At 38.7% G+C, this 22591-nt stretch overlaps 1 long non-coding RNA gene across 2 annotated transcripts in view; it reads right to left on the reverse strand.

Moving 5' to 3' along the window:
- The window catches only part of LOC122988211, a 50948-nt gene that overhangs the window by 3647 nt on the left and 24710 nt on the right, over positions 1-22591 (reverse strand). For both annotated transcript variants that reach the window (XR_006404733.1, XR_006404734.1), the window contains exon 3: positions 10562-10617. This is a non-coding gene — a long non-coding RNA (uncharacterized LOC122988211). The remainder of the gene's footprint in view (positions 1-10561; positions 10618-22591) is intronic.

A 22591-nucleotide genomic window follows, 5' to 3' on the forward strand; every position in this document is an offset into this window, starting at 1 on the left:
GCCTGCTTGCACCACAGACAAACGCACGCTCCATCTCTCACACACCTTGACAGAACCAACAATTATGTGCACTCATCCGGCTTAATGCCCGATTGTGAGGGAACTGCATGTATGTGTATGGGCCTGTGCTCTCACTGAACATGCAGTGAGCCCGTATTAATACAGTACCCCGGATAACACAAATAACACACGCATACGCATACACACACACACACACACACACACACACACAAACAGGGAGGTTTTGGTCTCCCTGGGGGTTTATATTCACAAGGGAAGCGCAGGTCACATTCAAGCTCTATTCTTATTGGCTGAAGCCAACTCAGTGTGTTTACATAAACGTGTGTGTGTGTGTGCCACGTTCTTTAATTTATGTGTAGGTATACTGTATGTGTGCACTCACATGCTTCTATGTGTTGTATGTATGCTTTTGTGTGAATGTGTTCTTTATAATATCCTGTGCCTGAACGTGTGTATGCTATGTGTAGAAAGAGCAGTGAAGGGTATAGATGTGTGTGTGTTCCCAAATATGAATATGTTTGAACATATACGTATACTATGTGTGTGGGTCTGTGAACCTTTAAGTAATTCATATAATAGTTTTAGTACAACTCCTTGTGTTTATTTTCTGCAGATGCATACTGTATATATATTTGTTGTTCTGTAGCTATTGCAAAGGAACAGAAGCTGCAAAAGAAATCCAAAAATCCCAAGAGAGCGAAACGCTACACACACATACACTAAGCCAAGGCCTGAGGGGTGTGGTTCCTTTCTCTAGCTGTGAAAGAAAGGGGCAGGACAGCGCTATAGATAGGGGCAGACAAAACAAACACCCCCCCCCCACACACACACACACACACACAGGGACACACACAGCAACAGTAGCGGCAGGTCAGGGCAGAGCTATAGACAGGAGCACATTGATGGAATGTTTGTTTTGGACTGACACTCTCGTGTACAGGGTTGCGACTTATGGCCTTCTTGGAAAATGGCTCTCACACAGCGGGGCAAATCAAACATTGTTTTAAAGAAACAATGGGTACAGAGCTGATGATGTCTCAATCTGTGACCAGTTTCAAACTTATGTGTTTCTCAGCTTTGGTTTTTAATATGATATTTGATGAGGCAAATCAACGAGTACTTTAAAATACTCAAAACAATCTAGAAAAATATGATTGAATTAGCTTTAAATCAACTATCAAGCAGCACCTTTACCTCTGTATTTCTGCTCTTTTATTTCATTTTCTACACTGCATGTTTCATTGCACTGTGAATTTTAAGTACACAGTACATGCAAACATTGCATCATCTAAACATCACCATATGCACCACAGAATATACAGAGGTGGGATTGCTTCACTTTTTTTTTTGACAGCAAAAAAAAAAGAAGAAAAAAAAAAAAAGAAAGATCATTCACCAGAAAGTCACTTCAATCAAAACTCCAATGCTAACCTGTTAGGTGTTAAGTTGCTCGGCTACAATCCAGTGTGTGTAGAGGAGGAAGAGGAAGAGGATACTGAAATCACATCTTAGAAGTAGGTGAGAGGACACTGCAGGGACTGGATATTTGACCCAGCCTACAGTGGGATTATGAGGATTGGGCATTATAAGCCGATATAAGAAACAATGTGAAGGAGACACTACTAGCTGGCATTATAAAAATGAAGTGGTGCTATAATACATTATAGGAAACCATGCTGATGAGAATTTCTTTTGTCAGCTACAAACTGCTGAATGGAAACTGAATAGAAAGGATGCTGTGGTGCTGAACGAATACAGGAAACAATAACCTCATTTCCACTGCCGAGCCAAGTGGGATTTAGTGTTGACCACGCAAGACATCAAAAGCACTACTACTACTTTAGAACAACAGCCTGGATGACATTTCACCTGCCTCCCATGAATCCTGTATTATTACAGCGGTAGCCAAGGCTCAATCCCTGCATCTATACTGCATTACTGGTTGCCATGGTAAAAGTCCTCCATCCCGCATCCATCCTGCACAGACAGAGAGAGGCAACACTCACACCAGTCTCTGGTAGAGGAAATTGAGGGTCTGAGAGACAGAAGCAGCTGAAAAACAGTGACAGCTATTCACAGATACACAGTACAGCTGTGTTATGCGCGAGCAACTGAGGTCTAACAGTAAAATCACGGTGAGATTTCTCGCCTTGCGTCCGTCACTGCGAAGCAACGACATGCGACTAGCACAGCAAGCTTGCGGACAACGAAGGCCATCGATTTAGTATTCACAGCTATCTGCAGTTTGATTTCAGTGAGCTGTGTTATTTTGTTTTTAAAGATCATGTGTATAGCATTTTTCAGTTTTATTTAATAGGAAAGAGAGTACAGGAGAGAGAGGCCATGCACTGGATTTCAATCAACACTGTGAATATGTGGCTGGTGCACTAAGCTACCACACTGCTCCCTCATATTTCATTACATTTCACCATGTCATGTTCAAATTAAACTCCACATGGAAAGATATTGGAGCTGAAGGGTTTAAAACGTCTAAAAGTCATTTATCAGCTGGATTATCGTCAACAGCTGCTCATTAGAGCCAGTCACATCTGGATTTATATGTCATTTGTGTCAAATACACAGCATGGCCCAATGACTGTCATTATCATTGCTGTATTATTACCAACTAAGAAATAATTTTAAGAAGCACACAAGAGAGTCTAAATGTTAGTTTAATGGGAAATAACAGTGGGAGTGTAATTTCAAATAGTGCTATGCAGTGATTTTTTATTCATGATACAGCAGATGATCTATAGAAAACATAGATCATGCAGTGCTAAAATGATGCCAGCCAGTACTGCATGGTACTGCAGCTGTTGGATGTACGGACGGAGGAAAAAAAACATTCCCTCGGTCAATACATCCTGCCAATTCTATCAAATGTAAGCAATAAACAATAATCAGTAATTGTATTGTTTTATCTACTGAAAAAGACGATCACAGATAGTATTTAACCACTTTAATCTGATAAAATCAAAATGTTCCTTGTTTTCAAATATGAAATAAGGACTGAGAATATATAAAAAAACCTTTACAAAATGCAAGTACACACTGCTTTAGAATAAAAAAAAAAATCAGCCAAATTTAATGGTAATACTGCACATAAATGTTAAAATAAATGATGAGAATGTCTACATATAAAAACTGTTTCTGATATTGGCGTCCTGAGCCTGCAGGAATCCTCAGCTGAGACGAGGGAAGCCGTTCCTGAGAACATTATTTACACCTAAATGCATTTAGTAAATCATGATTGAGCATATATTTCCACACATTTTGTTGCATAATAATTCAACAATTATAATTTGGTCAGCCCCAACAAATCCAAAAACAATAAAACTGACATAAACAGCTGCATCACGTTTATCTCAAATCATCTTTCCGCAGCATAAAACAACATCCTGCACGGCTGGCTCCCTGTTCACCTTCAGTTTAATCAATTTAGGAAGCCAATTTTCCTCCAAATATTCCAATACTGAGAAGGACAAGGTTGTTATATCCATCTTATTAAGAATGAATACTCTATCATTAGCAAATCAATTGCGGTTTCTATTCACATTTGGAATGGGTTGAACCGAGAATGAATTGACGCCCTCCCCCTTCCGCACAAAAGCCTAGTTCACTGACACCAAGCTGTGTGAAGGGAGAGAGTCTTTCCTTGTACATACTATTTGGAATTGTCCTTTAAACTTCTCCTCTTGCTCCAAAGCAGCTTATAGACAACAATGTCAAGTTAGCCCATAGACGACCTCTAGCATGACTGATCCTCCGTAGGTCTGACTGACTGTGTGAGTGTGTGTATGTGTGTGTGTGTGTGTCTGAGTTCATGATAGGGAGAATGCGTGACACGGATAGAAAAAGAAAGACTGAAAAATAGACAACAGAGAGGGAGAGTATTGTGGATGCTAAACCTCAGTTTAAAAGGCTGCACACACACACACACACACACACACACACACACACACACCATCGCTACGACACTTTTCTGTTTACATAGACGGCTGGACATGAATAGCAGCCTACAGCAGCACAGGCCTCAATCATTAACAGGAGTGAATGGAGCTGATAGATTCAATGGTGAGGAGAAGACGCTCCTTTTAAATGTTAAAAGGTAATTTGGCTTAACACACAGTCGTCTAAATGCTATAATAGACTCTGTGTACCTTTACACTAAGCTAAACAGTCATTGTACGACTGCAGGACAAACAGAAGCAGTTTTTGATGGCACAAAAAAAAAAGAAAGAAAAGCCACCAGACACCAAATGAGAGGTTCATGATATTATTTATCTTCTGACTTATTTCAATAAGCACCTGAAATCTAAATTGACAAAATCTAATGAGCCATAACACAAAATTGCACGTAAGCACAAAATAATAGTGTGACTTCATCATAATTTCTAGTCAGATGTGCACTAAAATAAATGATCGAATGCTGAAGCTTGATCCTTGATTCAAAACTGCTGAAAATTGTCAACTATTTCCTTCAGTTATACAACAGAACAGACCGACAATATTTTCCAAAAAGCGCTGTGCAGAAGCTTCTTTAACACTAAACACACAAATTTATAATACAGACAACATAACACAGATTAACTACTGTCTGCGCTATTACACACTCCAACACACACAACCTTGTGCAGAATCTATTGAAATTATTTTCAAAAGACAAAAAAAGAGGAGAAATACAAGAGAAATAAGAGGAATAAATCATCTTGTGTGACTTCAAGGCCTTGAAGGTAAGTCACATCATCATCACACCTAATTCACAGTACTTATAACTATAGATATCATCATTATCATTTGGGTAAATTGCAGGAAAGGTTAAGTGTATACATACAGACGTATATATTACCTGTGGAGATAAGACATACTGAGCCTGATAATAAATCTGAAAGATGTGAGTATTTATTATCTATAGAGATAAGAAATATGCAGCGTGATAATAAATATGAAAGAAGCTTCATTTGCAATGACTTATATCTGCCATGTTTTAATTTGGATCTCTATGAATAGTCTGATCAGAAGCTCAAGGATATCTATAGTTTTTCATCACAATTCTCGTCAATATGTGGCTCTCTTGCTCTTCAAACATCTACAGTAGCACACTGTTGTGACCCGGCAGAAACACACAATAGAAACAGTGACAGACATCAAGTCAAACCACAACACACAATCTGCGGTGGGAGGTTGATTCTTGTATCGGATTACAAGTTGATTTTATAGAGAATATATAGATTTTTTTTTTTATAAGTTTATGGCCTTTTTTTTAAATTTTTTATTTAGAAAGAATTAAAAATCATAAAACAAGGAAATAATGTTTTATGTGATGTATCTGTGCTTCATTTTATTTTTAACAAATATTTCATCGTATGATCATGTGAACAAGAATGAAATGGACTCAGAATGGAGTAATCCAATAAAAAATGTGAGCATCAAGATCAATACTTCTATTCAACGCCTTATTGCACTAATAATATGCTATGAAGACGAAACAACACTTATTTGCAGTACAACATTTGAATAAATACAAGAACTAAAATACAAAACAATTTTTAAAAAAAGTCACACACTTTACTATCAAACCATTTGACTTCGCTCACAAAGTGGATCCATCAAACGAGTTGAGTTTAAGATGTTAAGACACCTGAGAGCCAGAGGGGGTGCTATGCTGTTCAAACACGTGAAGTCGTTTGATTTAATATATTTTATTAGTTTTTATTCTTTTTATTCTTTAGTAAAGTAATTAATTAATCAACTAAGGATTCTATCTAATTTAATAACACCACCACTATCAATACTACTACTACTAATAATAATAATACGTTACATTTGTTTGTATCTTTTCAAGTATTTATTATATACGTGTTTCAGTGGATATGTTGGTCTGTTGGTGAGATATTATGTGAAATAAAATATTTAATTATGTTCTGAAAATAATCAGATTGTTGTAGTGGCACATTTATTTATTGTAACAAAAACGGCCATTTTTCCTCAACATTTAGTTTTGACTGATATTAGAATATGTGGATAAGAAAAAAACTGGCGTTATCAAACTCTTTATTTGCAAGAAATAAAACATGTGTGAAATGTGTCTATGATGGACTATATGACTTTGTTCTGAAAGTCATATAAGATGACTTATTTCTATGTTTTTACATGTAGCTCACTATTATATCACCAATAAAATGCTGAAATGACACAAGTAGCAATACATATATTACTTGAAATTTATTTCTAAAAGAGATTGTAAAGTTTAAATATAATAGTATGTGGATATTAAAATTATAACAAAATGACTATTGTACAATGACATTTTTGTGACATGTGGACATGATTTGACAAAAACAATTTATTTCAAAAATATATTAATTTATTTTTATACAATAATTAAGTTCTACTTAAAGGTAAGGTAGCTATAGTGTTTTTTTATTTTCCATGCTGCATGAATCAGAAATCCTGCATTTTGCAGTTGGAGTTTTGACACTGCATCTGTTAAGAAAACCGTGTGTAAATAATAGTAGATTACAGTAAAACATATAGAGTCATGCAGCAATACTGAAGGAGCTTTAAATGTATAAAATATATCTAAATATGTGAGATATAACTGTGCCACTCATGCTTTTATCAAAAAGATTACACAACGATTTTGCACAAGCTCCACCCCACTATTGTAAGAAAGTCTAAAAAAAACAAATCAGTATCGTATGAAAATTTGAAGCGACAGAGGTGACAGGAGCTTGTAAACAACCGCTATGGCTGCCACTTTGGCTGTCTGTCTCACTGACCGCTCTGTTAATCCACTTAAGACACAATAGACAACAGACCCACTGATCTGGTGGCTCACTACCTTACACAACACATTCCTAACAATTTATCATTAAAAACACTTTATTTCACATGTTTCAAAATGACGACTTTCGGGGGTAAACATGACTGAAATTGTTTGATTCTGATGTGCAGAGATTAAAGGGAAAAAAGCATCCCTGGGTCACAGGGACTTGGCTGTGGTCTGTGTAATTTTTCACGGTGTCTTCTCCTTCGCTCTTTCTCTCTCCTCTGCATTACCTTAACAAAAGCCTCACACACACACATACATCCACTCCACCAGTGTGACAGACAGGGAGACAAAATGGCTGAATAGTGATGGAGGGGCTGCGCGTTCCTTTATGTGTCGACTAATCAGCCAGCACTAACATGTGTCAACACTACACTCACACACTCCCCAGAATGGGGACATTGTGCCACAGACAGAAGGAAAAACTAACACTCTTTCGATATCCGGACAACAAATGAGGCACAAAAAAAAAAAAAGAAATGAAGGTTCCTTCATTGTCAGAATATCGGTAACGAATTATCAGGACAATAACTCTCATGAAGGAAATAGGTTTTAGGAAACAGCATCAATTGATTTTCAGTTGTAGTTTAAATATCTTTAAGTAAAAGCCTTTCTCGTAGGCTCGTATGTATTTTCATCTGAGCTGCTGGTGGAGGTTTTTGAAAAGACAGCTCCACTGTGACAGCGGAGGGCTGGCCGACGGCTACCTTTTGAAGCCTGCTGCAGCAGCACTGATAGCCTCCACCACACATACACATACAGTGTCATCAGTATTCTGCAAAACCCGCCTGTCTCCAGTTCTGCTGTATTTTTATCAATATAAAACACATCATCCTCAAATGCGTAAATAACATTTTATGGATCTGGATCCAACCCAGGCCATTGATAATATATAGTATAATATAAGATCGATCTATATAGATAGACTGATAGATTTATCTGAACTAATGTGGACAAATGTTTGAATTATTTCAACAATACAAAATCATTAAATTCCCTAATTATCACATCAAAAGCATGATTTAGCGTTTCGGCTGAATCTGACTTAAAAGAAAAAAAGGAGGAAGATTGCAGCAATAGAAACACAATACAGTGATAATAAAAGAAAACTGTAATGACGAGGAACAATATTTCTACTTGTTTCTACCGTTAAAAAGACAATTTAACACATAACGTTACAGCCATGTGGTGTTTTGATGGATCTTTTTGTGAGCCTGTAAATTTTAGTTTTCGTGTGAGTCAATACTCTTCGCTCGACCAAAGTGCATAAACGTACTGTGAGAAGGAAAAGAGGTGGAGAGATAATGAACCTGTGTCAGCTACTGCTATAGGCAATCAGGAACTAACCTTGTGAATAATCAAGGCTTGGCAGGCGAAAGAGAGAGAGAGAGAGAGATGGGGTGACAGAGGAGGAGAAAGAGAGAGAGAGAGGGTGACTATAGCACCAGCCTCTAATCCTATCAGTCTGGTCCATGGTGTGTGTGCCTGTGTGTGTGTGTATGTGTGTGTGTGTGTGTGTGAGAGGGTTGTTTCTTTAGGATGGCTCCCACTGCGAGCTGTGAAAAGCAACCTGGAATCAAAGCCTAAATGCATCTGTGTTTGTGTTTATCACACAATGGCAAACCCTCTCTCACTGAGGCCTTCTATACATCTGAATCATTCTCTCCGGCTCTGTGTGTCTTTCTCTGCCTCTCTCCATGCATTTCTGGGGTTTTACTTTGTGCCCGTGTGTGTTACATATCGATGCTTGAAATGGCTTTCTCTTTAGGCAGTGCATCACTGTCAGCTGCACTAAAAATGATTGTAGGGTTTGTGCTGGGGGAAAGAGGTACTAGCCTTTACACTGCTGTAAAGCTGGTTAAAGTGTAAAGTTTCAGGGGAAAGTACTTTACTGTATGTTTGTTCAGGTGGGTCAAATAGTTAATGCTTTTAGTGTGAAGATAGTTTTAAAATGAAAATAACAGAGCACAACAAGTTGTCTATTATATCTTCCTGTTAAACAACTCATTGTACATTGTGCAAAAAACAAAAAATAAAAGAAAAAATGTAACTAACAATAAATCTTTTGAAATAAATGTGAGTATTATAAGCTTTACAAAAGGCATAGCATGTGTTGCAGGAGCATTATAGTGTAATCTAGTCCTATTGTTTTGTCGACTCCCCTGTATGTGTGGCTACACAGCAACTGCCAGGCTGCTTGCAGTTCTCCTTTTCGTCAAGGAAGGGGTTGAAACAAATTACTCCTGCTCTGTGACTGTGTGTGTGTGTGTGTGTGTGTGTGTGTGTGTGTATGTGTGTGCGTGTGAGAGTGTCGGTGGCAACACAAACAACAGCTGATTCTGTGGACAGGTGGACAGAAGGTCGCCATCCCGCACTAATGTGCACACAAACATTTTAACACACACCAGGTATGTGTGGACAGATGGATGATGATAGACACACACACACACACACACACACACACACAAATCTAGCATACAGCACATACGCTCCTAACTCTTGTACAAATAATAAGACATACGCACGTTGATGGTCAAAAATGAAAACCATCAAACGGCAAACTAAAGATAATTTGAACAAAAATCAATATCGCAGCAATGCAGTGTAGAAACAAAAATGACAAAGCCATGTCTTCTGTCTTACGAAGCCGTCCGCTAAAAGCATATTTCTCGCCCTCCATCTTACAGCTGGCTGGCCGACAGGCAGACAAAGAGACACTACCGCAGTGTGAAAATATACTGACGTAGCTGGCTTCTCTGTGGCTGAGATTTAGCCTGTGTGTATCTGTGTGTGTGTGTGTGTGTGTGTGTGTTTCTGTGCTTTATGGATTGAAGCATGCTATGTTTTGGAGAGTGTGTCTATGAGCACATTTACAGGTACTTCATGTGATTTTACGTTGGAGTAGGCTGTAAGTTTGAAGGATGTGCACTATATTGTGTACTGTATATGCATGTGTATCTCCTGCATGTACTTCGTTGATGTGTTTATGTGTGTGTTTCAGAAGTACAGTGGGGATGGGCAGGTGCTAGCTGTAATAATCTGAATTCTCAGCATCTCAGTATTCGCTCTTTTTCCTTCCCCCCTTCTCACTCTATACCTCACCCATCCCCCTCCTCTCCTCTCCTCTCCTCTCCTCTCCTCTCCTCTCCTCTCCTCTCCTCTTCCTCTCCTCTCACTATTCCACAACACAGGTTGTAAATAAAATTGCAGTGCTAGAATTTTAATGAGAATTTTAAAGTCTTTTTCTTCCCTACTGTCTGGCTACTGCTTAGATAGACATGCAGAAGAAACCAAAAACCCTGGCATCCTCGAGAGGAAACAATACACAGACGTGCACACAAAACCTCTCTCCACCTCACTAATAATGATGCTACTAATAATACATTCCTATACCAATCACTTTCCTTACAATATAATGACTGAGCTGACTGGATTCAGCTGTTTCTATGAGACATAGTGTTTGGTTTGGTAATTTCATTGGTTAGCTTAGTGATAGCCTTTTTCTACATGATAAAGCTAAAAAGCTATTCTAAGAAAAAGTACAAATACGGATCAGCTTTTCATCCAGCTGCAATGTATTTGAGACACAATAATACATTCTTTAACCAAATCATTTCACCACAATACACCGATTGTTCCATTATAGATTGTGTTGTACAAAACATATGACTCAGTGGAGTTTTAAATGTGTGTGGTGCAGATGCTCACCTGTTTGAGGCAGTTGTCTGTATGATGGAGGCCTGTAGAGGGCCAAGTCTTGGCCTCTATTTTACACAGAAAAAAAAGACAAAGAATAGGCCTTCAGCTAACCCTTAAAATCCTCTCCTAGTCAACTAAAGATTAAAATAGAAACCCAAATGTTGAAAAAATAGTAAAAAAATAAATAGTCAGCCATCTTTGGTTTAAGATAGATTAAAAAGTAAGAGGAAATAACTGGGAGAGAGAGAGAGAGGAGGTGATGAGAAGAGAGGAAAAATGTAAGAAAAAGGCAGAGAGCAGAGACATGCTAGCACTTCACTGATCAACTTTCAACTTTGAGAACAGGAGCAACAGATGCAGTGGTGGTGTATTGTGGAGGGTATTAGGGTGAGGGACACCCCAAAATCTCCCCCGCTGCGTGTATGGGTTTGTTTGTGTGTACGAGTGTGACAGCAGGGAGCAGCTCAGCGCAGGACGCTGCACGCAGCAAGGGGCCATTAGACATGCTGTGGTGACCCACATAAAAGACGCACACACACACACACACACACACACAAGCATGAAACTTTCCTTTTCGCGGCCAATGTGCCATGATAACCATAAAGACGGGATTCTTTAGCACTGGGTTTAGCATGGCCATTGTCACATGGTTCTCACAGTGTAGGATTTGCTGGCCCAATAAGCCTCAATATATTCAGCACAAATCCAACAAACTCCTTTTTTTGTGATGAAACACATTCTTCCTGCTTAATTTTCAGAGTGAAAAGTTTTCACAGTGTATGTGTTCTGCTGTACTGCTGTGTTACTGTTCTGTATGTTACATCTCAGCACACACAAAGTATGCCTGTGATGTGAAAGGCTGATTTCTGTAAGTCTCAGTCAGAATTGACGGACCTGGAGGTGATGGGCTCGGGAAGTGGATCAATATGTAACTCTGGCTAGCAATAAATATGCGTAACTGTAAACAACACACCAAACCACAGCCTCAAAATCACTTATAAATGCCTTTCTGACACAGTCTCAACAGAAAATGTGCATCATAAACTCACAGTGGAAGTTTTCCTTTGCAAATATGTTGTGTTGGATTACTGAATGCTATATAGGTGTTTCTGCTATTGTGTCCAACCATGTGCATGTAATTTAAGTAAAAATTGCAACAGGAATTCTCCCGTTTCATGGATGACTTTTTCTCTCCTATGTGCAGTACGTGATTAGTTTGTCAATGACTGTGGCAGACAGTGGCCACTTGAATTTTCAATTAATAGTTATAGCAAATAATTGGGGTATGTTTATATTTAATAAATAATGTAATCTTTCAGTTTTCCCTGTAGTAATAATAGCTGAAACTGCTGATTTCAAATGTATATTTTCTGTGCAGCATTTTGAGTAACTTAACAAGACAGTTGTGGGAATCAGTTGAGACGTTTATTAAGAACTATGGTGATTCACAGTTTGTCCTGCCACACAAACATAAATGACAGCCTTGCTGGAGGAAATTATGGAAATGGCTAAATGTGATTAACCACCCACTTTACTCACAAAATACAATCAACATACCATGAGGCTGGTGTTCAGAGCTGATCCACATGATTCAAACTAGGAGGACTCTGGTAGTTCTGATGCTTTCTGTTCTATGCAAGTAACCCAAGGAGGGATTAAAACCCAAATGACTCCCAGATCCAGTCATGTAACCGGGGAAGCTTTACACGTCGTTTTGATTTTTGACTTTATTTTGAAAATAAACTTGATTCCAAGTGAAAATCAGGTGAAATTTAGATGTCAAATGTATATTAACAACTGTAGCACTTTTATGTCATAAGTGCTAATAATTATGACTCTACTACCTTAGAAGAAGCCTGGGCTGTTTATGGGGTAAATATCTGCCCCCAGTTAATCTGTTCTATCCTTATACACATCTATTAACACACATATACACACATCTATATACAGTACGTGGCATGCTTTCAGTGTGACAATTATTAATTTGACTAAGTCGAGGCAGCATCAGGTTCTCCGGCAACTCCAACACAATGTTGTGTTCTGTAATAAATCTTGAGCCGTGTCTTTTTTTCTCTCAGATAATTACAATTTGGCTGCACAGCTCCACTTCCTCACAGTGCTTCACAGCAGACAGATTGTTGAGTTGGCCTGCAGTTCTGAAACTCTCCTTCTTTCATTATCCTTATCTCCCCATATCTCTCTCTCTCCTGCCCCCACAACACACACACACACACACACACACACACACACACACACACACACACACATATATACATTGCCAGAGGGATTTGCAGCAGCTAGGCAGGGCGTATGTGTGTGTGTGTCGGTGTTTCTATGCGTATGCGCACATGCACAGCAGGGAGTTGCCAATTACAGCAGTGATTAAAACCCAGTAGTGTGGAAAGAGAGAGGGAGAGAGAGAGGGAGGGAGAGAAAAAGAAAGAAAAGAAAGACATATGTACAGACAGACAGAGATACAATGAACAAGGACACAAGCGTGTTCCTCCACATGCAGCCTTTTTCATAAATAGTATTACAACAGTACAATAGTAGTTGTGATATTTGTCGACAAAACTTCAGGAAATGGGTTTTCAATTTTTTTGTTTGAAACCCAGGTAGAGTATCTGTAAAAATTAGTGTATTTATGTCAAAATAACCACCATAATTATAGTGAGTAGGATAATACCACATAATAAGATGCATTTCCTCAGAAAAAAATCCATTGAAGACCACTTTGACTGCCAGTCCTGCTTCCTATGCTGCAGTTTTGCATGTGAAGCCTTGCACAGAGTTACATAGAGAAGTGTCATGAGATAAATGTGAATGTACAGTTTGCATACTGAAACTCTCCTCTCCTCTCTAGCTGTGATAGTCCACAGAGTCAAACTCTGGGTGTGAGCTCAGCTCCCAAAATCCAACAGGACACATTTCAACCTCTCATCTTCTGTATTTTCCGCTCCTCCCCCCATCCAGCTCTGACCTCCCTCACCTGCCTTAACCATGGGAAATCAGCTTCACGTGGCTCATGTATCACAAAGAGAGAGAGAGATGGAAGTGTGTCAAGGGGGTGAGGGCAAGAGTTCAAACAGTTCAAGAAACAAAAAAACAAAAAAAAATCCCTTGCAATGAATTGGGAGAAAGAGAGAAGTAAACAAAGGGAATAGAGAGAGAGAGAAGATAGAGAAGGGCTGAATGACTAACAAGGGAATGGAAGTAAGATATCTTTCCCTCCTCATTATTGTTTGATGGATAAGATATTTCATTGTTTACATCAAGGAGTAGAAGCGGCTGCATTTCTCTCTCAGTGGATGCACTGTGAGTCTCCGCCAAATTAGGAGGAAAGGAGAGGAGAGGAAAGGAGAGGAGAGGAGAGGAGAGAAGAGAAGAGGAGAGGAGAGGAGATGCTCAGACTGTGAGTATGTCTATTATTGTTAAAGTTGTTACAGGTGTTTATAACGGGCCAAAAAGGGAGTAAATGGAACAGGATAGAACTGATGTAACACTCTGTCAGTTTTGTCGGTGCTTTTTCTCAATTACATCAACAAATCAACCACCAGTTTGCTGTGAGCAGGGTGGGACTGACACAGTGTACTGCAGCTACCATGACGCAAAGTCATGTGCCGCATTCATGTCATGTCAGATTTACCATAAATACGAGCTCCCCACTGAGGAGAGCCATTCACGTCAGCCTCCTGGCATACTTACAAGCGAGAGATGTGGTGTTTTTGTGCTCTCAGGAATCTCTTTGCATCACAAATTGAAAAAGTGTGTTGACACGGGAGGCAGAGAGTGAAATAAATCCACAAATGTTGACTGTGCAGTGATTAAGACTACCAGTTACATTCACAGTAACAGAATCAAGTTACAAAAAGCGAAAGGCATCTTCTGCCGTTTGTTTTCCCTTTCGCTTATGGCAGATTTTAAAGGAAAACTCAAACTGTATTTATTTAAATTCTAAAGATATAACTCTGTATGATTGATGTAAAACCCTATATCAGCATACATTAAAAAGTAATTTGTTTAAATATTAGATTTAACACATCCCTCTTGTAGAAATACAATTAAAAATGTTTAAAATGGTAATATTGGTAAAATTTACTATAAGTTGAGCTAGGTGGCAACAATGTAGAGATAATAATAAGGACAACACAACAAATTACAAGGTTTTAATAAAAAAAACATCTTTAATAGGTGCTCATTCTTGGAATTTAAAACAAAAAAGCTAATTGATGAAATGATTAGTCATGATTCTACTTGTTACTGCGCAGCTGGCTGCTAAATTTGGGTGAGGATTTCAAGTTAGTGCACTGTTGCTGTAGGGTAAAAAAAGCCTCTTATCTCCACTATGTTCACATACAGTCTTCATTTTAACTGTGTGCATTCAAAAGGTTTACAGGACGGAGGAATTGCTCAACCTAAAATGAAGTCGTAATCCTTTGAGCAAAGTCAAAAAATCTAAATCATGAAAACTGAAGAAAGGTTTTTCTGACTAGCAAGTAAGCGAGCATTTATTCAAGGCATTGCTGCTGCACCCTTCAAAAGACCACGGATGGCCAAATTGGCTGTTTTGGATATTGATTGAGTGAAAATATTTCTGTTTGTTTACCTGTCAAAGGCTGAGGTATTGTCTGTCATTTTTCTTGAAATATAATCACGTTAAGCACAAAGATAATGGTTTGTAAACACATTTTAAATACAAATTTGATATTTTGTACCACAAAGCTGAATTAAAATTGCTTGATTTGTTTTATTCATCATATCGAAAGCCAGGCAGCCTCTTTCTAATGAAGCCAGAGGACAGTTTGATGTTTGTGTGTGTGTCTGTGGAGTGGCAGGTGAGTGAGCTATCTGCAGTGCTCACACACTCACCCCCTGCTGTGTTTAATCAATACCATTCTGAATTCCGGCCTTCACACATGCGCATGCACAGATGCACTCATGCACAAACACACACACACACACACACACACACACACAAGCAGACACACACACACACACACACGCACACGCACAAACACACACACTTTGCAATATCTCTCTGTAAGAAGACGCCGAGGGAATACTAAGTATGAGCAACTTCACACTCCTCCTCAGTGTATAAACAGTTCATGTGCACACCAGCGCGCACACACACACACACACACACATGAAAGATGAATGTGTGTATATATTTGTGTGTGTTTTTTTTTTTTGTTTGTTTTTTTGTAGATACTTGATATATGTGTGTCCAGAATGTGCGGGGCTAATTAATTCTAGTCCATCTTGTCCACTGGGAGAGAGTAATATCAAGATTGAGTGAGAGATTGTGTCTCTGTGTGTATGTGTGAGTCCTGTTTAAACCTGCCTTTGTGTGTTTGTGTGACGGTGTGTGTGTGTGTGTTTGTGTGTGTGTGTGTGTGTGTGTGTGTGTGTGTGTGTGTGTGTATAGGGAAGCTACTCAGGAAGATTCAGAGCAGCAATTGGATCGATTCAAGTTCACCCAGGATGAAGAGAAGAGGCGGGCAAACAAGAGCAAAAGACAATAAGATCCATCTCCTTCATAAAGTTAATAATCTAATGATAAACATGTGTTTTCAATTCGTCTCTGTTATTTAAAAATTATTATTAAGGTTTTGTGTAACTGTCTGAACACCACAATCCTGTGCAGTTGTCTACTCTTGGCCACTGAAGAACTGTAGAGTTGAAGGCTAATGTGTTGCTCAAAGGTATCTGGACAGTGCTTGTTGGTTTCCTCACTTGTCCTCCCACATTTTTTCAGCCAGTCTTGAGACAGGAATGTTTCCCTAAACTCCAGGCTAATGCCCTCATCTGAGAAAATTTTGAACAATTAGGCTCAAGATGGTTTTAATTAGGAAAAACCTGAAATGAATGAATTGGTGTCTTTCAACTGATTCCAGTCCATAGGATTCAGGAGGTTCATGAGAAAGGGTTATTGAATACTTTCAGTTGTTTTGAGTTGTTTCTGCATTTTGGACAGTCAGTGTCAGGTGGTGAAAGTCACGAGAAGCTGAGAGGCGTGTTGTGCAACAAAGGTTATGAGCTGGTTTAAATGGGAAACACCACAGACCAAACAGGAAGTTAAGACTCACCACTATTTCTTTCTGCTTCCACTTATATTTTCCTTGTGGTTATTGTGGTTAATTCTCCTGCAAACCCTTTTTCTTCTTCTTTTTTTTTTTAAACACTTTTCTATGCTGTGGTATAGCTGTTGATTGACATTTTTATGAGACTGTATTTAGCGACACCACGGCCTGTGGTGGTATTGCAAAATGGAAAATAAAAAGCACCAATGTTGAAGTTTTGAAGAGTTGAACACAACTATTAACAAATGATTTAACATGTTTAATAACAGTATGGCAAATGTACTACACACATTATACCACAGATATTACTGTGCTTAATTTAAAAGTGTAGGAATATCCTGATTTGTGAAGTTTTTTTTATTAAAAATATTTTGTACAGTATTTTATCTTAAAAATATTTTATATTTTAAGACATTGTCACTGTTAAACCTTATTTGGGCCTTGAAAGTTTCAAAACAGCTAATGCTGAACAAGCTATACTTACTCCAAATTAGTTCCCATAATTATGTGACTTTTTAGGCTATAATTAGAAAGCAGTGGGAGGTAATCAATTATTTTTGCTTACTAAAAATCCTGGGGGATAACAGGGCAGAGGTGTGTAGCTTTGTGAGTGTAAATCTGACTCACAAGCTATTTACGAGCTGTTCCGAAGCCTCCCCACCCCATCGCTGCTGTCTGTCTCCTCTGTGCAAAAATAACTGTAGTTAGAAAAATCTGAAAATGGGCTGCTTTGAGATGGAGGATAATTAAAGCGAAGACAGAGCCAGTGTTTTTACCTGTCACACTTTCCCCTCTCCTTCTCTGTTTTCGGGGTGTTTTCTGTCCCTCCTGACACCTTGCCCCCCCCACCACCCCCTCCTCCTCTCCTCACACACCCTCCCTGCAGCCCACCTGCAACACACACACGCACGCACACGCACACACAAACATACACAGAAACGCACACTACCACCACCACCAACCAGCTCCCCTGCTGTGAGAGCAAACACTCATCGCACATGATCACCATGACGATATGGAAATATGAATTATGCATAAAGGCAGCCTCGCCTCGGCTGTGGGTACAAAGCCGTGTGGGTGATATTCTCCTTTCAAATGATATGGGAAATATCCCCTTAGTATTAATAATATAATAATCTATTCTACCACATTATTCTCTGCTGTATTACTGTCTCACAGATTTGTGTGTTATGTGTTCCACACATTTAATACACACCCCCGTACACAGTTAACATGGCACCGTTAACAAATTTAATTCAGAGAATGTTTGTGTATTGTGTGCTTAATATTAAAATTACCATAAATGATGAAACATTATATTCATATTCTATTCCTGATCAGAACCAATTCCGATATCACCCTTTATTAAACTCTTACAGCAGTTGGGGGTGAATGTAATTATAGTTTGCTGACTTTGCTTTTCTTAATGTTCCTCATTGTGTCAGTGTCATTTCAAGGTCACAGTGCAGTTAAACATCCCTACAAAGAGAGTGCATGATAGGCATGCAAAAATGAAATACAATATCAATATGTAGACTATTGTTTATTATATTGAGTCCAAATTATATTACTGGCAACCATTTCATCAGCTCAGTATTCAAGGGATCCTGACAGTGTGACAGCTCTCTGCGTCTAAACCCTGGCAAGAGCCATCTATCTAAGAGAATGGCTATTATTAGATATTTGTCTAATACAAATTTGACATTGAGATTACTGAAGTAGCAACAGATCCTGTGTTGACAGGCAGACAAAAAAAAGTGTCTGGTTATATTTACCAAGAAAAAAGCAGTTCCTGGAAGCAAAAAAGGAAATCTAAAAAGGCCCAAAGAGACTGAAAGACGGGGAATCTGTACTGTATGATAGGTTCCGTTAAATATGGTTGACTGGAGGGTTACATTATGGCCTCCAGTTTCTATATAGTCGGTAAGAGACACGATGGTGGTAAATAGTGGGTTAATTAATGGCTAAAAACACACAATGAATAAACAGAATCTGTCCTATTTTATTTGGCAGCATACAACCATGTTAAAATGGTGTAATATAAATCACATTAAATTTTGGCTGATGTTAATGTTTGTCTCCCAGGCAACCTGCAGGCAAAGAAAAAATGACCACATTACTGTGAGTTAGTGTAATGAAATAAAAGAACAGATTTAATAATTTCTGCTTTATGTTTCCCTCAATTCATTCCTCTACTCAAATATAATCTAATATTATTAATCATTATTCCCATTGTCTTCTAAATGGTCATGTTATTGTGCCCATTCTTCTCACACATATGCAAAATATTTTGTAGCTTGGTCGTTTTTGTTGATATATCATCAACTTAAAGCGCTGGTGACATTTGTTTCCATCATTTTTGAGTCATTTCACTTCACATCTCTGCAGGTTGGATAAAAATAACTTTCCATGCCAAAAGCTTCTAAGCTTTTGAATCTGGAGGAAAATGGCCTTCCTGAACGCCTCAGACTGACAGTAAATCTAACTAAGTGCTCATGTGTAGTGATGGTGCAGTATCTCATATCTTGACATTTACACAGAGTGGATTACCGCTCTGTTGATGTTATTTGAGAGCATGAGAAATTTAAAGACAGATAAACAGCTATATTGTAGGTATGCATTGGGATAGACATTAGTTTGTAACGTTCTTACATGCCTGATGGCAAACTTTAAACATTATCCTTTAACTGTAAAGAAGGTTATATTGTAAATTGGTGTTAAAATACATGATATCCATTTAAGATTTTTTTTTTTTTTAAATGCTGTTTTTGTGTGTTTTTGTTATACTATATGTCCTATATTTACTATGATAATCAGTGTTATGAAATGCTCAGCACATTTGAAACACAGTATACAATACACACTATAGGGTATTCAAGATGTCAACCTGTCAGCTTCATTCATTAATATATTGTTACTGCTTCTTGAGCATCTTCCATGCACCTTAGATTCTCGTAATAATACATTAATGTCACTGAGCCTTACCATTATCATAATATATTTTTACAGTAAAACACTTGAAACTGTCAAATAATGCAGTCATGTTATTGTAATGAGCTAGTTTTTTATGCAATACGTTTAAATTCATTTGGCAATTCCAGTATGTATATCCTGAGTATGTTTGTGTATAAATACATAAAATTACCTATTTGATGTTTTTGGGCCTTAATGCTATACGTTAACAGTGTAAGCCCGTCTAATTATCTAGTCAGTGTGGCAGAGTTTAGCGACACACACGCTAAACAGATATGACAGAAGTGTGTGCATGTGTGGATGTGCTCGTGTGTCATTTGGGTAGGTGCAATGGTGCTGACGTTCCCATAACTGTCTGCTGACACCTCCTCAGTATGTAAGAACCATCTCTCACACTGCATTATTTAAAGGTAGAGAGGGAGACGCAGACGGGAGGAGAGGGAGAGACGATGGGGAGGGAGGGAGGGAGGGAGAGAGACATTCAGGTATCCTTCAACACCGTGTCTCTCAGAGTTATAAACCACTGCAAAACTTAACTAATTACTGCACTCTCTATTCTCCCTCTCTCTCCCTCTCTCCATTTCCCATGTGCTTTCTCCTCTCTCCCCTCATCTCTTTCTACTCTTTTTCTCAACCACATCCCTGTCTCCTCTCTCCCCTCCCTCCCATCATCCCTCGCTCTCTCCTGCTAGAGCTTGCCAGAAGGAATATGATTAACACAGTGGAGAGCCAAGAAGCAGTTTGCTGGAGAAGTCGCACACACACACACACAGACAATATTCCCCACCGTGCACTACTGAGGAGAAGAGATGTGGGAGAGAGGAAAGGTGAGACAGAGAGACAGGGTGGGGCTGATAATAATGCCAGGACAGCACAGCAGCCCAGTGGTAGTTTAGTTAGTTAGTTCCAGTGTGGAGTTTGCATGATCCTCTGCATGTTTGCCTGGGTTTCCTCCCACAGCGCACACACAATCACAGGTCAGGGAGATTGGAGCATCTAAATTGCCCCTGAGTGTGAGTGTTTGTCTATCTGTATCCGCCATATGATGCACTGGCAACCTGCTTAGGGAGTTTCCCTGTCCCCTGCTCAATGCATGCTGGGAAAGGCTCCAGTCCCTGCCCCCTTCCGCTGTGCCCATGAACAGGAATAAGTCAGTTAAGACCAAAAGAATCAATAATCATAACAATGTGTCACCTCATTAAGTGAAAAATGTGTTTTACCTGTTAAGCAGCAAAAATTGAATTATGTGTGAATTATGGGAATAATGCAGGTGACAAAATATTAGGAAAGTAATGTTTTTTTTCCTTTTTTTCCTGCAGTAAACACTGAATGATAACATAAAATACTGCCATCATATTTCATCAGAACTTCATCATTATGGTTTTTATGGCTCCTCCTAAAATACTGTGAATGTAGTTGCTGGCATCACTCATCGGTTACCATTCATGCAATGCACACTCCCACAATTATCCTCACATAACCCTTGTCCATATTTAAATTTGAACTGGGGAGCACATTGTGAGCTGAGCTCCGATTTCCACAAACAGCAATTAAATATGTTTAAAGGAAAGATTTTCAAAGGTGGTCCCTTCATTTTAAAAGGAAAGACCACAAAACTATAGTAACAGTACAAATACATAATGATAGGAAAGGCTTGAAATCTAATCAGCAGTTCAATGAGTATTGTTAAATTGAAAACTGTTGATAACTGGAAGATGCTGCTGGATCTTTACTGGCTATGAAAGAAAACAAATACTGACAATGTTACCACCTGATGATGCAATCACAAGTCATACCTTCAAATAACTTCGATGCAAGTTTTTAAAAGTATGCGTCTTAGAAGTAGATTGAGTATTTTTTCAAAAAGAAAGAAACAAAGAGGGTGAAAACTTTGAGCTACAGAGAGAGAATGAGGGAATGCAGGGAAAGACAAGAGGGGAGGGAGGAGGGGGAGAGCGGAGTGGTTTTAGGCCGATGTGAAAGCCAGCAGGTCACAGAGGTTCCCTTTAAATTTAGAACAAACCACAAACACTGAATGTCTACTCCAAAAGGCTGAATGACTGATTATAATGGCTGCCTGTTTCGATCTCGTCCCGTCAGCCTCTCAGCACTGGTTTCTTTAAGAGCGCTGTGACTAGTGGGCTAACATGTGGGCAGGCCTACAATTTACAATTACAATTTAGGCATTTAGCTGACGCCCTTATCCAAAGAGACTAACAATGAGAGCAGCAGCAGAATGGGCCAGTGTCCGTGAATCCTGTGATCCTCAACAGCCTGGTAAAGAGCAAGAGCGAGGGACGACAACACAATGTGACAAACTTAAGAACAGGTGCAGCGCCAAACAAGTTAAAAGGAATAACAGAGAAGGAAACAAGACAACGGTACAATACAAAAGTATGGATCAACATGTCTCATGAATGGAAGTGATACTGTGTTTGCACACTGTCATAAAGGGCTGCTGCTTTATTTTAATTCTAATTGAACTGATCCTATAATAAACACCTGAGCCAGACTAGAGCAATCTAACAGCTCACACTGACAATAAATGTTGTCATATGTTTGTGTTTGCATGTAAACAGTGTCTCACTGATACTTCTGAGTTTAAAAAAAAAAAGTCAATGATTCGTTTCTGACAAATGATTAGAAATGTTTACAGGCACAGTGTAGTCTGTGTGTCCTACACTTCCAGTTCATGATCACTGGTTTGGTTTTTGTTTTGTTGCACTGGATTAATTATCTCAATATATGCACTATTGGTGATATATGCTTTATTAGTAATACACACTCATTTTTTTTTCAATTTAAAGAATAGTACTGAACCCAGAAATAAAGGACATGAGAGGCAGCTCAGGGCAGACCAAAGGGCCCTAATTTATTCCCTCAAGCTATCAATCACAAAATATAGACACTTATAATTACTTTAAGATCTGCATACATACTAAGCATTTATCAGAATCAACACATCATATTGAGGTTAATCATC

The sequence above is a fragment of the Thunnus albacares genome, chromosome 8 (genome assembly GCF_914725855.1).
Source record: "Thunnus albacares chromosome 8, fThuAlb1.1, whole genome shotgun sequence".
Classification (NCBI taxonomy): Eukaryota; Metazoa; Chordata; class Actinopteri; order Scombriformes; family Scombridae; genus Thunnus; species Thunnus albacares.